Source organism: Lolium rigidum, chromosome 7, assembly GCF_022539505.1.
Source record: "Lolium rigidum isolate FL_2022 chromosome 7, APGP_CSIRO_Lrig_0.1, whole genome shotgun sequence".
In the NCBI taxonomy this organism is placed as follows: Eukaryota; Viridiplantae; Streptophyta; class Magnoliopsida; order Poales; family Poaceae; genus Lolium; species Lolium rigidum.
The window spans coordinates 338,891,903-338,905,971 of NC_061514.1; the positions used below are offsets into that span (position 1 = coordinate 338,891,903).

Here is a 14,069-nt window from a genome sequence, read left to right on the forward strand (position 1 = left end):
CGCTGGGAGGCAGCACCGCACCATTGCTCGAATCGTGGCGATACCGGATCTGGTGGTCACACAGGTTGAGGGTGACGCCATGCCTCTGCCACTGGAGATGGACAACAACAAAGCCGAGGTGAGCCCCCATCCTATCCTCTTGCCTATTTATTCCATGGGGCTCACACCTTCATCGCTGCTCAGCTGACGGCCAGTGAGATCCGTACGGAAAAGGAGACATATAGGGATATGAAGTGGGGAAGAAGAGATGGTGAGGGATTACGAAGAAATGAACTCTGACTTCATGCTGTAGGATCACATCCACAACGACCTCTTCTAAGCTAGCTACTACCTCCCCAAGAAATGCAACATCAAGGTGAGCACTGAGCACCCTGATTTGAAGTTATTTCCTTCACATATTGCAGCAGCAGCAGCAGCACCCCACTCTAATTGGTTTTGTTTTCATGCTGATAGGTTTTGCAGCCTGGTTCGGATCTTCCGCTCATAGAGTTTATTCTTCCACAAAGTGTGTTTATTTTTCATGCGGGTATGCAACATACATCACATGTCAAGTTCCAATGGTGTCATCAAAGGCTTTATTTACATGTTTTTCTCATTTGCTAGGACAGGTTGATCCAGGAGATGGATGTTATTTGTTCGTGCTTGTGCTTTTTATTAAGTTGATGTTTGGGCCTAGCCTCACCAAAACTTTCTATATTGCAGATTCACTCCTTTCTATAGGTAAGTCTATTTCTTGTGCTTGCAATGTATTATTATTTTCCTTTCATCTGGATCTGGATGTACGTCTATGACAGCATGGCTACCAATTGATGTGTTAAACTGATACTTGCCACTGCCATTATAATTCAGCATGTGTTTTGTAGTTAAGAAGTTACAAGAGTATTTAGATGAAATAAATGGTAACCTTGAAATAAAGCTCCCTACTCGTTGGTCCAGTGGAAATCACTTTTGATGGAGATATAATGAATGGGTGATATGTAATCTCGAGTCACGGGGCTTTAAAGCATTGTGCAAAGCAACTGAGGAAATAGTCATGCAGAGCTATATTTCATCATTTCAAGTTCGCCCACTATTAGGGAATTACAGGTTTGAAACTAATGTGAATGTACACTTCTTTTTCTGCAAGGACTGTACTAAAGCAAAATCACGATGACACTTTTTGGATGAAGGATTTGATGTTCAAACTGCTAGATATGGTAAGCAAGACACAGGTGGACCGAGGCTCATGTGCCTGGCTACTCCTTGCTCTTTTGGTGCTCAAAAGGAGATTACCAGGCCGCCGCTCGCGAGCGACCACATATCCTTCCTTGCAGTGTTGAGCAGGAGGTTTGCAGGCCACCGCTGGCCTCTGCCTCTCCATCCTCCCTGAGGTTGGACTAGAGTTCTGCGGGCACGGCTCACATCGTTACTCCTCCGCCTCTTTGTCCTCCTCGACGCTTAACAGGAGGGGCACATGCTACCTCCAAACATCATCAGAAGGTGATGCCTCAGTCGCTGGCATATAGAAGAACAAGATTCACATAAGGTATTTCCTGATTATCATTAATGCGAGTTAGAACATTACGCACGATAAATGGTGAGCAAAAAAAAAGTGTGCCTACTGCAACTGATTGGGAGGGGATAGGATGTCCGAGAAATTAATCATTTGATATTGAGTGTTGATGGTTCCTACGATAATTTTAAAGCTTGTTTTATCAAATATAAGTGCTAGCCTCATGCTTCTTTCAATTTCTCTTACAGTGTATGTTCATGTTTTCACCATGGACAAAAATGAAATATTCTTTAGAGACAGAGTGTGTGCATGATTGTTCACATTGAAGAGTCATAAGCCATCTTTATGTTCACGAAAATGTATTAACCCATTTGCTACACAATATGCAAGACACAATTGAGGCAACCATACTTAGGAGACAAAACTACATAAATTGGAATGGAAAACATTAACACAAGCAAACTTACAGTAAACGGACAAGATGTCCTGTAAATAGAAGGCCCCCAATGTAAAATATATATATGGTTAGCAAACATTTCAGTAACCCCAAATCTAAGGGAGCTATTCTGGAATAAAATATAAATGTCTAAAAAAAATCTACAACAATAGTTGATTCTTTTCTTTATAGCCTCCTCTGAAGAGAGCAAGATATACGAAGTCGAATCAGTGGCATGGTGCAGGTTTATCTGAACAAGGAATAGTACTCTGGAAGATCTATCAAGATGTTACTTGTTCTTGCTCGCACTCATTTCTCATGTTATTATTCTGGCCTAGCCTGACCAAACTTTTCTACACATTAACATATAGTGAGGGTGAGTAATTCAGGGAATGCTTATTTTAATTTTCTTATTATTTTCAGAGATACCATACAATAACCATTTGTATACAAAACCTGTGGTGGCACATGTTTTGGTCGTTTACTATTTCTAGGCATCACGTACTACTAATCTTGGTCTGTATTTTTGTTGAGGCAAAGGAGGTGAGAGCTCTGAAATAAATCTGTTACTTATGTTAAGTTTCCCATATTCTTTGCGTGCTTAATAGATATTGTCCTAAATCTGACCATATCAAATTAGGCTTAAGCATGGTCTTGTTTTCATGGTATTTTTCTTTTATCTTTTGAGGCAGCTTATCTGAAAACTGATCTGGTGAACACGATGATGAGGCTTTAATCGTGCATGTACTGCTCTATGCTGGACCATTTGGCGTATTTCATTGTACTTTGTTTACTGTTCCAAGTTGATGATGTTCCATTGAATTATGCTTTCGGTTCCAATCGATTGTGTAAGAGTTTAGCTTCTGCTTCCTATTCCAAGTGATGTAGTACATGCTCACTTGACGCATGAAGAGATCACATGGATCCATGGACTAGAATCTGTTAATTTTCTAGGATAGAATCAAGCTCCATGAAAAAAATCTCAGTATGCATAGTTATAAGGTGTCATCCATATAAGTCATTTTTTCTGGTTATTCTTGATCGGATACAGTTCTCTTTCCATGCATAAGAGCAGATACTGAACACATTTTAAATAGGTCTGTCAGCCTCTTGTTAAAATAACTGAACCAAAACAATGATCGTGAGGGTACTTTTACGTCACTTGTGTATTTTTTGTACTTGGTATTCTCCAAGCCCTACTACTATGTTTCTTACCGTTTTTAAAAGTTAACTCATTTTATGTGTTGTATTTAAAAGAAAATATATATCAATCTTTGGTGAAAATCGGGGCTTGGTCGTATGCTCTGAATGAAAACTCATTTTCTATTTTTCCGTTTACTCTGCAACTTGCTGTTTTATATGCTTCTCAAAGAGTTCATGTAATCAATTTGACAGATCATTTTGTAATTCCCATCACTTTGCAGCTCATATTAGGTTCTTGTATGGTACGGATTTGCCGTCTTTGTACTCTTGATCATGATCACTTCCCTCATTGCATATTGAAGTACATTGACCTTCTGTAATTTTTCCATCAGGTTTTTGTTGTTCGAGAGGAAATGAAATACCTGGAAGGAAAATGATCAACTAAATGATTTTTCTATCAGATTGTTGTTTTAAAACAATGTCTAAAATCTATATAGGTGTTAATTCTTGTTTGATGTGAGATACTTTGATGTGTAATTTGCAATATAAGCATTTATAAGACCTCTATTCTGATAATTCACATCATGTCCCACCGGGTTGCTCTCACACATCCATGTGTTGTGACTGGAGAAGTGGATACTTAGAAATACCGAATGATATAATTGTGCAGAAAGAGGAATGGTAAAGCGGGGATGCCAAAAAGCGGCGCAAACACACACAAAAAAACTGAGCAATTTGGGCGAGATTGTGCCGCCACTGTACATCGAGGAGGCGCCCCAAGGGGCGCCCCAACCACTAGTATAATATAACACACATGTTATTGCATAAGATCGCAAATTAAGTAGCACTATGCATGAAGATCGATCTTCATGCATAGTGGTACTCTCCGAGGCGTACTCTATATATGTCTATTACATGTAGCATAGTGGTACTCTTCGAGTCAACTATATATGTAACATGTACATCTTCATTCATAGTGGAACTCTGCGAGTGGTGGTATGACGTCCCGAAGGAAAAATCCCGCCAATTCCTCGCCTATTGCTATGAAGCGGTCATCGATTGAGAGCTTGTTCCGCTTTCTTGCCAACTATAAAAGAATAAGATACAAATGAATACATGAAACAACTATTACTGAAACTCAGCACAACTTATGATAACAAAACAAATTTTTGAAGATTGTTTTTGTACCTCTTTATTTCTTTCATTATTCGTTCTCTCGTTGATAATTCTGCGGATGTACTCGCAAACGAAGAATCCACAGAGATCGGTTCCCGGAGGTTGTTGCGGGCATTTCTTTACAAGAATATAATTCAATCAAACAATAGTCAAGTATGATAATTAAAAGGTGTGTGGACCTAGGTAGTACTACTTACTTTCGCACGCCATCGCAGCTTCGGTGTCCATTCACGGGACGTATCTTCCTTGATGAAAGTTTGCCATACGCTGCTCGACAAAAGAAAATGCATAAAAGAGTCATCAATTAGTTCAAAGCAGGAAATTAACGAAACAAACCGATAAGAATTAAAATTACCTTCTGAGCATTAAAAAACAAGACAAGTATAGATCCTTTTTTTTGCTTAGTGAGTCCAAGACTTCAACTTCTCCAATTTCCAAATTGATGACGAGAAGAATAAAGTGAAACCTACGCACGTTTCAATATGTAGTGTCATATACATAAGTCATTAGTTAAAATTTTGACATACGGTGAGCAAAATATAATGGTAAGACTCACTCGAAGTTGTAAGGCCAAAGTATTAGCTTTTTGTCACGTTGTCGCTTCAAAAACCTTAGCAAAGTCTGCGGTGTATCCTTGTTATAGAGGGGATTCTCTATGGTTTTAACATGCATTGTGTTCGGGTCAATGAACCCAATGTCTGTGATATCGTCCCTTTTGCATTCGAGCATCTTCGATCTGCATAATATAGCGCACAAAAGATTATAATCTGCAGACAATGAACGACTTCTCAAATTAAATAAATAAATCACTTACGAGACAATAGCAACCGATGATTGATTTGTCGAGGGCCCGGAGATTGTATAACTGAAAGAGTTCGGCGAAGTCAACGTTCACACGAGTACTCCTGGAAGTAGTGCTCTTCCCTAACTCGCACCATGATAGTCTCGATCCCTTCCTTTGAGGCCTTAAGGTACCACGAATGCAAGTTACGCATACATGTTGGTACCTTCCCGAGATTCTCGACCAAATCTTTCCCTTGAACAAACTGATATGCTCGTTCAGCTAAGGCGTAATCGAGTTGCGTCTTGTCGAGAACTTTGAACGGTCTTCCCGTCAAACACCTTGAGAGGGGCGACCGATTGAACGGGTTGTTGTCCGAGCTGGTAGACACCTTGTGTATCCCTTTTATCTCCCCGATACCCGATTGAACGGGTTTTGTCGCCTCGATCATCTTGTCATACGACCTTTCAATAGAACGCACATAGTCAGATGGCGGCGATGGTACGAGGGTCATATAGATTGTCAACGGTACGCACAACTTTCTCCCGATCTAGTGTCTTCTCGAAAGGTATCTACGGCACTTTCGGTGCAAAAAATTTCTTCACCTCGGCCCGAACGGCCTCCGCGTTTTCCTCTGGAGTTTTTTCCCAAGGTAACTTCTCAGTAGGCGGCAGTTGTTTCTCCTTTCTAGCTTTCTTCCTAGGCGGCGTACCGTTCCGCTTAACGGACGCTGTCTTACACGGAGGATCTCGAGATGGTGGACTCACGCTGGGGTCCCTCTCAGGTACGTGTGGACTTGGCTGCTCACCAGGACTGCCACCAGGAGGAGTCGATGGCATTTGCTGCTCATGTGTAGGAGTCGGTGGCCTTTGCAAAAGGACGACATACTTCTTCGGCCATAGGGCGAAACCGTGCTTGACATCGGCCGGTGTCCTCTCATCTTCACCTCTAGGAATATCAAGCTCCACTTTTTCAAAACCCGAAACAACTTCATCCACCCCGACACGAACACAACCAGGTGGAATGGGCATATGATGGTGCATTGCTCCATCTTCACTTGGGTACACATAGCCGACCACCACCTTAACAGACGCGGTCCTGATTAACATATGTAGCTCGCAATCTGTCTTCTCCGTGACATAATCCACGGGGTAGCTTCCTCCACATCCGTCAAGATGCGAGGAACCGACACTGCTTCTTCGCTTAGATGGGGCAGCATCGGCTTGTGGATCCTGTAGAAACAGCGGCTGATCAGGTGCCCTCTGATTTCTCTCAAGAGCCTCCACCCTAGTTAACAACTCCGTTACAATGTCGGCGTCCTTCTTCTTCTTTCGCGAACGGCTTCTATAAGTGTCAGCGCTGTCCGGCCACGCTTCCTTCATGGTGAGACCTGGGCGAGCTCGTACCCGTCGAACATGTTCAGGGTTCCCGGCAGCGAGTGTCAGCTCGTCATTCTCTCGATCGGGAATGTACTCTCCCTTTCTGACCTTGTCAATTGCATCTACAAGCTTCGGTACAATTGCCTCAATTTTTTCCTTCCATTTTCCCTTCGCAACGATCAGCCCTGTCTTTGGGTCCAACCCTGCCCCATGAGCGAACAACCATAACTTGGACCGTTCGGGCCAGTCCCATGTCTGTGGAGTGATTCCATGATCAATCAGTTTATTCTCAAACGCTGTCCACTTCGGAATGGCACTCTTGTAGCCACCTACCCCAAATGATGCGGAAGTTTCTTCTTTGCAGCATTTTCGGTATTTTTCTTCGATCGGGACACAAAAGTAGACGATTGCTTATACTCCTTAAATGCGGCCCAGTGATCTTTTATCTTCACTAGATTATCATCGAATACTGGATCTTCATTCTTATATTTGTCCCATACATTTTTCTTGAAGGTCTGGAATTGTATGGCCATCTTCTTCCATGTCCATTCCTTGACTTTATTCTTCTGGCCTTCCGTCATGTCTTCCGGTAGGCTGAACTTTGTCAGTAGCATGTCCCAAAGAAATTTTTTCAAATTGTCGTTGACATAACTAGCACCACTCTCCGGGTTCTTCGGCTTATGCCACTCTTGAATGCTGATCGGTACATGGTCCCTAACAATAACTCCGGATTGACTTGTAAATTTGCGGCAAAACTCCTTGGGCTCCACTGGTTCACCATTATCCTTGAATGCCGTGAGGGCTAACCTGCCCTCGCCCTTTAGCACCCGCGTCGGGCCTCGTTTTGATCTAACGGACTTGCTCGATGATCCGGAAGGCTAAAAGAAAAAAATTATTCGTTAATAAGTGCAATACAAATAAATGAATGCATCTAGGGATGAACATATAGACTAATTGATACATAGATATACACCTCGCCGGAGTTTGTGATGGACACTTCGTTGTCTCTTCTAATTTGTTCAGACTCAAGTCCCTCGCCGAAATCATTCAGAAAGTCTTGGAAATCATTGTCATCTCCATCGTCGGGTTCCGGACCACGGGCACTCTCATAGATCAATTGCTGCACCGCTTCTTCCCCCTCCTCATCTCGGACGAAGGTGTCGTCCTCCATACCTCAATGTCACTGCAAAATTAAGAAAGCAATTGTATTTCATTCATCATGTCATGATCATATAACAGATTGCTAGATGGATAACAATTGAAATGAAGAAAGCAAAAAAACCCTAACGGACCGCCACGGCCACGGACACGGTGTTCCCCCTCCTCCTCTCGCTCTTCTCTCTATGTCGCGGCGGCACCGCCACGGACTCGGCACCGCTACAGACCCTAACCCTAACACTCGGCGCTCCTCCTCTCGCTCTTCTCTCTATGTCGCGGCGGCACCGCCACGGACTCGGCACCGCTACGGACCCTAACCCTAACACTCGGCGCTCCTCCTCTCGCTCTTCTCTCTATGTATACCGATTAATAGCGAAACCATAGAGTGCCGGAACACCGCCTAATTAATGTAGCAAATCTTCAACATAGAGTGCCGAAACCATAGAAATCTTGAACAATGACTTGAAATCAATTAAGGGGCTTAAGATAATGTCAGATTCCTGCTAAAAATGTAGCAAACTAAGAACGAGAACACCGCCTACCGCGACGCCATCACGCGCCGCGACGCCATCATCACCGCCTACCGCCGGGAACGCGAGACGGCCGCTGGCCCTCCCGGCGGCATGGTAGAGAGCTCCCCGAGCGTCGCGCCGGAGTCCACCCACGCGGTGGCGGGCGGTCCCCGGGTGACCCGCACGGAGCGAAGGCGGGCGAGGTCGACCACGGCGAACGCCGCGCCGGGCCGCACCGACCTGTAAGGGATGTTCATCCGGACATGGACATCCCTGGCGCGTGGGCTGGACACCGAGTCCGTGTGCCCGTCGCCTCCCACCCACGACCGCACGGTGCTGCGCGCCCGCTCCCCTCCGCACGTGACCTTCGAGCACCCGGTCTACTCACCGAGCAACCTCAATGGCATGCCCCGTCCCTTCGTCACCCGTGTCTACGCCGTGCCGCCCAAGCTCCTCGCCGGCATGAAGTCCAGCTGCGCCCCCGGCGTGTCCACCTACTGCGCGGTGACCGCGCACCTGTGGCGCGCCATGTGCGTGGCCCGCGGCCTGGCCCCCGACGCCGAGTCCAGGCTGCGCGTGCCGGCCACCTCACGCGCGTCCCCGGACCTCGTCACCGTGCGCGTCGGCGACGTGCTCGTCGCAGCCGCCGGGGTTCGTGGCGGAGCGGCATTTCGTCGAGCACGCTGCGGGCGTGTGTGAGGGAAGGCCGGCGGCGACAGCGGCGCGGCAGTCGACGCGCGCGCGGGCTCCTCCCGGCGAGGCGCGCGGCGGCCAGGGAGGCGACGCGAGGGAGGCGAGGCGAGGGAGGGAGAGGAGGGGGTGCTCACCTCGGTTGCCGGCGCGGGGAGAGGTGGAGAGCGGCGGGCGACGCGGCGACGACGGCGACCCGGCCTGTTGCTGCGCGCGACGGTGGCCTGCTGCTGCGGGCAACGACGACGGCGGCGGCGCGTGGAGCTTCGGCGATGGCGACGGCGGCGGCTACGGCAGTAGCTGCGGGCGACGGCAAGCTCGGGCCTGTCTGCGCGTGGAGGAGCTGTTGAATTTGGCGAAGTTTTGCCACGAGCCTAAGTGATAACACAGGGGAGAGGGACCTTTCGTACCGGTTGGTGGCACCAACCGGTACCAAATCTTTTTTTTAGTTTTAGTTTTTCTTTTTATCTTTTCTGTTTCTTTTTTACTTTTCTGTTTCTTTTTTACTTTTCTGTTTCTTTTTTACTTTTCTGTTTCTTTTTCTTTCATTTTATATTTCTTTTCTTTTTATTATTTTCTATTGCTTTTCTATTTCTTTTCTATTTCTTTTCTTTCCTTTTCTTTTCTATTTTTTTTTTTTCTTGTTTCTTTTTACTTTTCTGTTTCTTTTTCTTTTATTTTCTATTTTTTTTCTTTTTATTGTTTTCTATTGCTTTTCTTTTTCTTTTTCTTTTCTATTTCATTTCATTTCTTTCCTTTTTTTATTTCTTTTTTTCTTTTCTGTTTCTTTTTTAGTTTTCTGTTTCTTTTTTACTTTTCTGTTTCTTTTTCTTTTATTTTCTATTTCTTTTCTTTTTATTATTTTCTATTGCTTTTCTTTTTATTTTCTATTTCTTTTCTTTCCTTTTCTTTTATATTTCTTTTCTTTCCTTTTCTTTTCTATTTCTTTTTTTCTTTTCTATTTCTTTTTTACTTTTCTGTTTCTTTTTTTACTTTTCTGTTTCTTTTTCTTTTATTTTCTATTTCTTTTCTTTTTATTATTTGCTATTGCTTTCCTTTTTCTTTTCTATTTCTTTTCTTTCCTTTTCTTTTATATTTCTTTTCTATTTGTTTTCTTTACTCCCGCCACGACGCCGTCCACGCGGGAAAGTTTCCCGCCACGTACGACGTCGCGCGGGAAACTTTCCCGCCACGACGCGCGCGTGGGAGAAAAAAAGGCGGGAAAGAAAGGGCGGGAATAAAAATTTATTACGAGTGAACTCGAATTAAAAGTACATAGCTTAACTGAAAATTAAAGATACATGGCCAAATTCTACTGTTGGAGTCATTCAGTCATACTCGTGTCTAGCCCTGTAGTAGTCGCCACTCGTAGTCGTCGTAGTCGCCGTCATCATCGTCGCCGGCATCGGGGTCGCGGTACTCGAACGTCGGCGGGTGAGCACGCGTGGGCTGGGACCGAGGGTAGCGCAGGCGGGGGCCACGGTAGGCCATGACGCCGGGAGAGTCCGGCCGCGCCACCACGGCCGACGGCCGGCCTCGTTGAAGTTCGGAGGAGGCGGGCCGCCCTCCTCGTGCTCGGCAAGCGCCCTCTCACGCCGATTGATGAAGAAGCTTTCCCAAGTCGGGTTGTAGTCGGGATGCCACCGGGGATTCCTCCGCTGCTCCGGCGTGAGCTCGAAGTAGTAGTGGTTCGTGATGGCCATCTCGCGCGCCACACCTAGAGGGACTGGAGGGACCGGTACGCCTCCGACGCTTAGCAACCAGCCGGCCGGGACGCGGTAGCCCGGCGGGCAGGGGTAGTTCGAGGCGCAAAGCGCCTCCGCCTCCCGGGGGGTTAGAGATGCGATGGAAGCCATGGGAGAGAATGATGAGGTTTGCATATATGAGTCTAGATGTGATATGTAAATGGTGGCCAAGCCTACATATATATAGTGAAAAAATGGCGGGAAGACAGAGGCGGGAACCGGTGGAAAGCGCGGGAAGAAAATAGGCGGGAAGACGAGATCGAGGCAAACCTTTAGTACCGGTTGGTGGGTGCAACCGGTACTAAAGCTGTCGGCAGGATAAGGACGCCCTGCTCGATGAGATATAGTATGTAGCGCACGACACCTCGTCGGTGGGATAAGGACGCGTGGGTAACCTTTAGTACCGGTTGGTGGGTGCAACCGGTACTAAAGCTATCGGCGGGATAAGGACGCCCCGCTCGATGAGATAAAGTATGTAGCGCACGACGCCCTGTCGGTGGGATAAGGACGCGTGGGTAACCTTTAGTACCGGTTCGTGTCTGCAACCGGTACTAAAGCTGTCGGCAGGATAAGGACGCGTGTGTAACCTTTAGTACGGTTCGTGTCTGCAACCGGTACTAAAGGCTGTCGGCGAGGATAAGGACGCTCTCGCCTATAAAAGGAGCATCGATAGACCATGGGAAGCAGCTCAACAAGCCAACATGGATGGAGAGTTTCATCACCATGGATGGAGGAAAGGGTTGGGAAATCTCCCGTGGCGGAACTTGTCGAAGATGCCCTTGGTGCACACGCCCTATGGCATCTTCGGAAGTTCCGCCTCGGAAGAATTTCCCGCAAGCCCGTGGAAGACTCCATCTCCTCTAACAATGTTGGGGAAAGGGTTGGGAAATCTCCCGTGGCGGAACTTGTCGAAGATGCCCTTGGTGCACACGCCCTATGGCATCTTCGGAAGTTCCGCCTCGGAAGAATTTCCTCGCAAGCCCGTGGAAGACTCCATCTCCTCTAACAATGTTGGGGAAAGGGTTGGGAAATCTCCCGTGGCGGAACTTGTCGAAGATGCCCTTGGTGCACACGCCCTATGGCATCTTCGGAAGTTCCGCCTCGGAATTTTTTCCTGCAAGCCCGTGGAAGACTCCATCTCCTCTAACAATGTTGCGGAAAGGGTTGGGAAATCTCCCGTGGCGGAACTTCTCGAATATGCCCTTGGTGCACATGCCCTATATATGGCATATTCGGAAGTTCCGCCTCGAAAAATTTCCCTGCAAGCCCGTGACTTAACTAGTAAAACAAGCCAACCATCTCCATTGTTAATATCTTACATACAATAACATCATTACACAAAAGTGATTTCCATATTGAGATACACAAGTTATGATCCCTATATGTAGCTAGCTAGTCTTCTGAGTTTTCTTCGCCCGATTCCCTTTCTTCTTCTTGCGACGCAACCATGGACAATCTTCATTGTTTAAGATGATGCTTGGGTCAATTTTTACCTTGAAGGGTGGAATATCGTCAAACTTATTATAATCTTCGACATGTCTGTCTTGTCCTCTACTCCCACGATGTTTCTTTTTCCTGAAAGAACTATGTGCCGCTTTGGCTCATCGTATGATGTGTCCTCTTGCCTTTCTTTTATTTTTTCGGTTTGCTAGACATATCCTTCACATAAAAAACATGAGCCACTTCACTGGCTAGGACAAATGGTTCGGTGTCGTACCCAAGATTCTTGAAATCCACTGTAGTCATTCCGTACTGCGGGTCTACCCGTGCCCGTCTTTCGAGGTTGAACCATTTACACCGGAACAAAGGGACCTTGAAATTAGGTCCATAGTCAAGTTCCCATATCTCCTCTATGTACCCATAATATGTGACCTTGTTCCCATTGCCATCTGCATCAAAGCGGACACCACTGTTTTGGTTGGTGCTCTTTTTGTCTTGGGCGAAAGTGTAAAATGTGTTCCCATTAATCTCGTACCCTTGAAAAGTCGATATAGTAGAAGATGGTTGCTTGGCCAACAAGTACAGCTGCTCGTCATCGGTGACATTCATGAGACGTGTTTGCAACCAACCGCCGAAAGTCTTCATGTGTTCTCCATCAATCCAATCTTCACGTTGCTCCGGGTATTTAGAGCGTAAGATCTCCTTGTGTTCCTCTTTGTACGGAGCCACCAAGATGGAATTAAGTAGAACTGTGTAGTGTGCTTGAGTGAAAGAATGTCCGTCCATACACGTTGCTGATTTCTTTCCTAGCGTGCCTTTTCCACGCAGTCTCCCCTCATAGCGCGATTCAGGAACACCGATCGGCTTAAGGTCAGGAATAAAGTCAACACAAAACTCAATGACCTCCTCTGTTCCATAGCCCTTGGAGATGCTTCCTTCGGGCCTAGCACGGTTATGAACGTACTTCTTTAAGACTCCCATGAATCTCTCAAAGGGGAACATGTTGTGTAGAAATACAGGACCGAGAACGCCAACTCGAAGCTGACTAGACATTGGACCACCATCCTTCTGTAAATTTTGCAGAGTAAGTGGATTGATCACCTTCTGAGAAATTGCATTGAGGAACGCACATAGCTTCACAATGGGTACTCGAACATTTTCCGGCAGAAGCCCCCTCAATGCAACCGGAAGTAATTGTGTCATAATCACGTGGCGGTCATGAGACTTTAGGTTTTGAAACTTTTTCTCCGACATGTTTATTATTCCCTTTATATTCGACGAGAAGCCGGACGGGACCTTGATGCTACTCAGGACTTCAAAAAAGATCTCCTTCTCCTCTTTGGTAAGAGCATAGGCGGCGGGACCTTGATACTTCTCCGGATTCGGGTTGTTTCCTTCGTGGATACTTTGCTGGTCCTGCCGTGCATCCGGTGTATCTTTTGTCTTCCCATACACGCCCAAGAAGTTTAGCAGGTTCACGCAAAGATTTTTCGTCACGTGCATCACGTCGATTGCGAGTGAACCTCTAAGAATTTCTAGTAGGGTAGCTCCCAAAATATCGACTTCTTCTTCCACATGGGTACGTGTCCGTCAACATCATGCGGAACAGATTGTCCGCCGGGACCCTTTCCAAAGATCACTTTTAAATCCTTGACCATATCATATATAACTTCCCCATTAGGGCGGGTAGGCTTCGTTCGGTTATCCGCCTCACCTCCGAAATGCTTTCCTCTCTTTCTTACGTGATGTTGTTTTGGAAGAAATCGACGATGCCCCGGTACACATTCTTGTTTCCCAAATAATTACTATCGGTCTCACCTAAACAAGTGTGTGCATGCATTGTATCCCTTGTTTGACCGCCCTGAAATGTTACCAAGAGCGGGCCAATCATTGATGGTTACAAATAACAACGCTCGTAGGTTAAATTCCTTTTGTTCGTGCTCATCCCACACGGTACACCTTCGTCACGCCACAACTCTAAAAGTTCTTCAACCAATGGCCTCGGTACACATCAATGTCGTTGCCAGGTTGCTTCGGGCCCTGGATGAGCACCGGCATCATAATGAACTTCCGCTTCATGCACAACCAAGGAGGAAGGTTATAGATACATAGAGTCA

General features: G+C 46.1%; 1 long non-coding RNA gene across 3 annotated transcripts; it reads left to right on the forward strand.

The window, feature by feature from the left end:
• Positions 1-469: 469 nt before the first annotated feature.
• LOC124678951 lies at positions 470-3,033 on the forward strand. 3 transcript variants are annotated; one of them, XR_006994719.1, is made up of 4 exons: positions 475-526; positions 609-720; positions 1,127-1,525; positions 2,173-3,033. It is a non-coding gene; the product is annotated as an uncharacterized LOC124678951 (long non-coding RNA). The 3 variants fall into 3 exon arrangements; XR_006994717.1 differs by having other exon boundaries at positions 470-720; XR_006994718.1 differs by lacking the exons at positions 475-526; positions 609-720 and having other exon boundaries at positions 1,093-1,525.
• Positions 3,034-14,069: the final 11,036 nt, after the last annotated feature.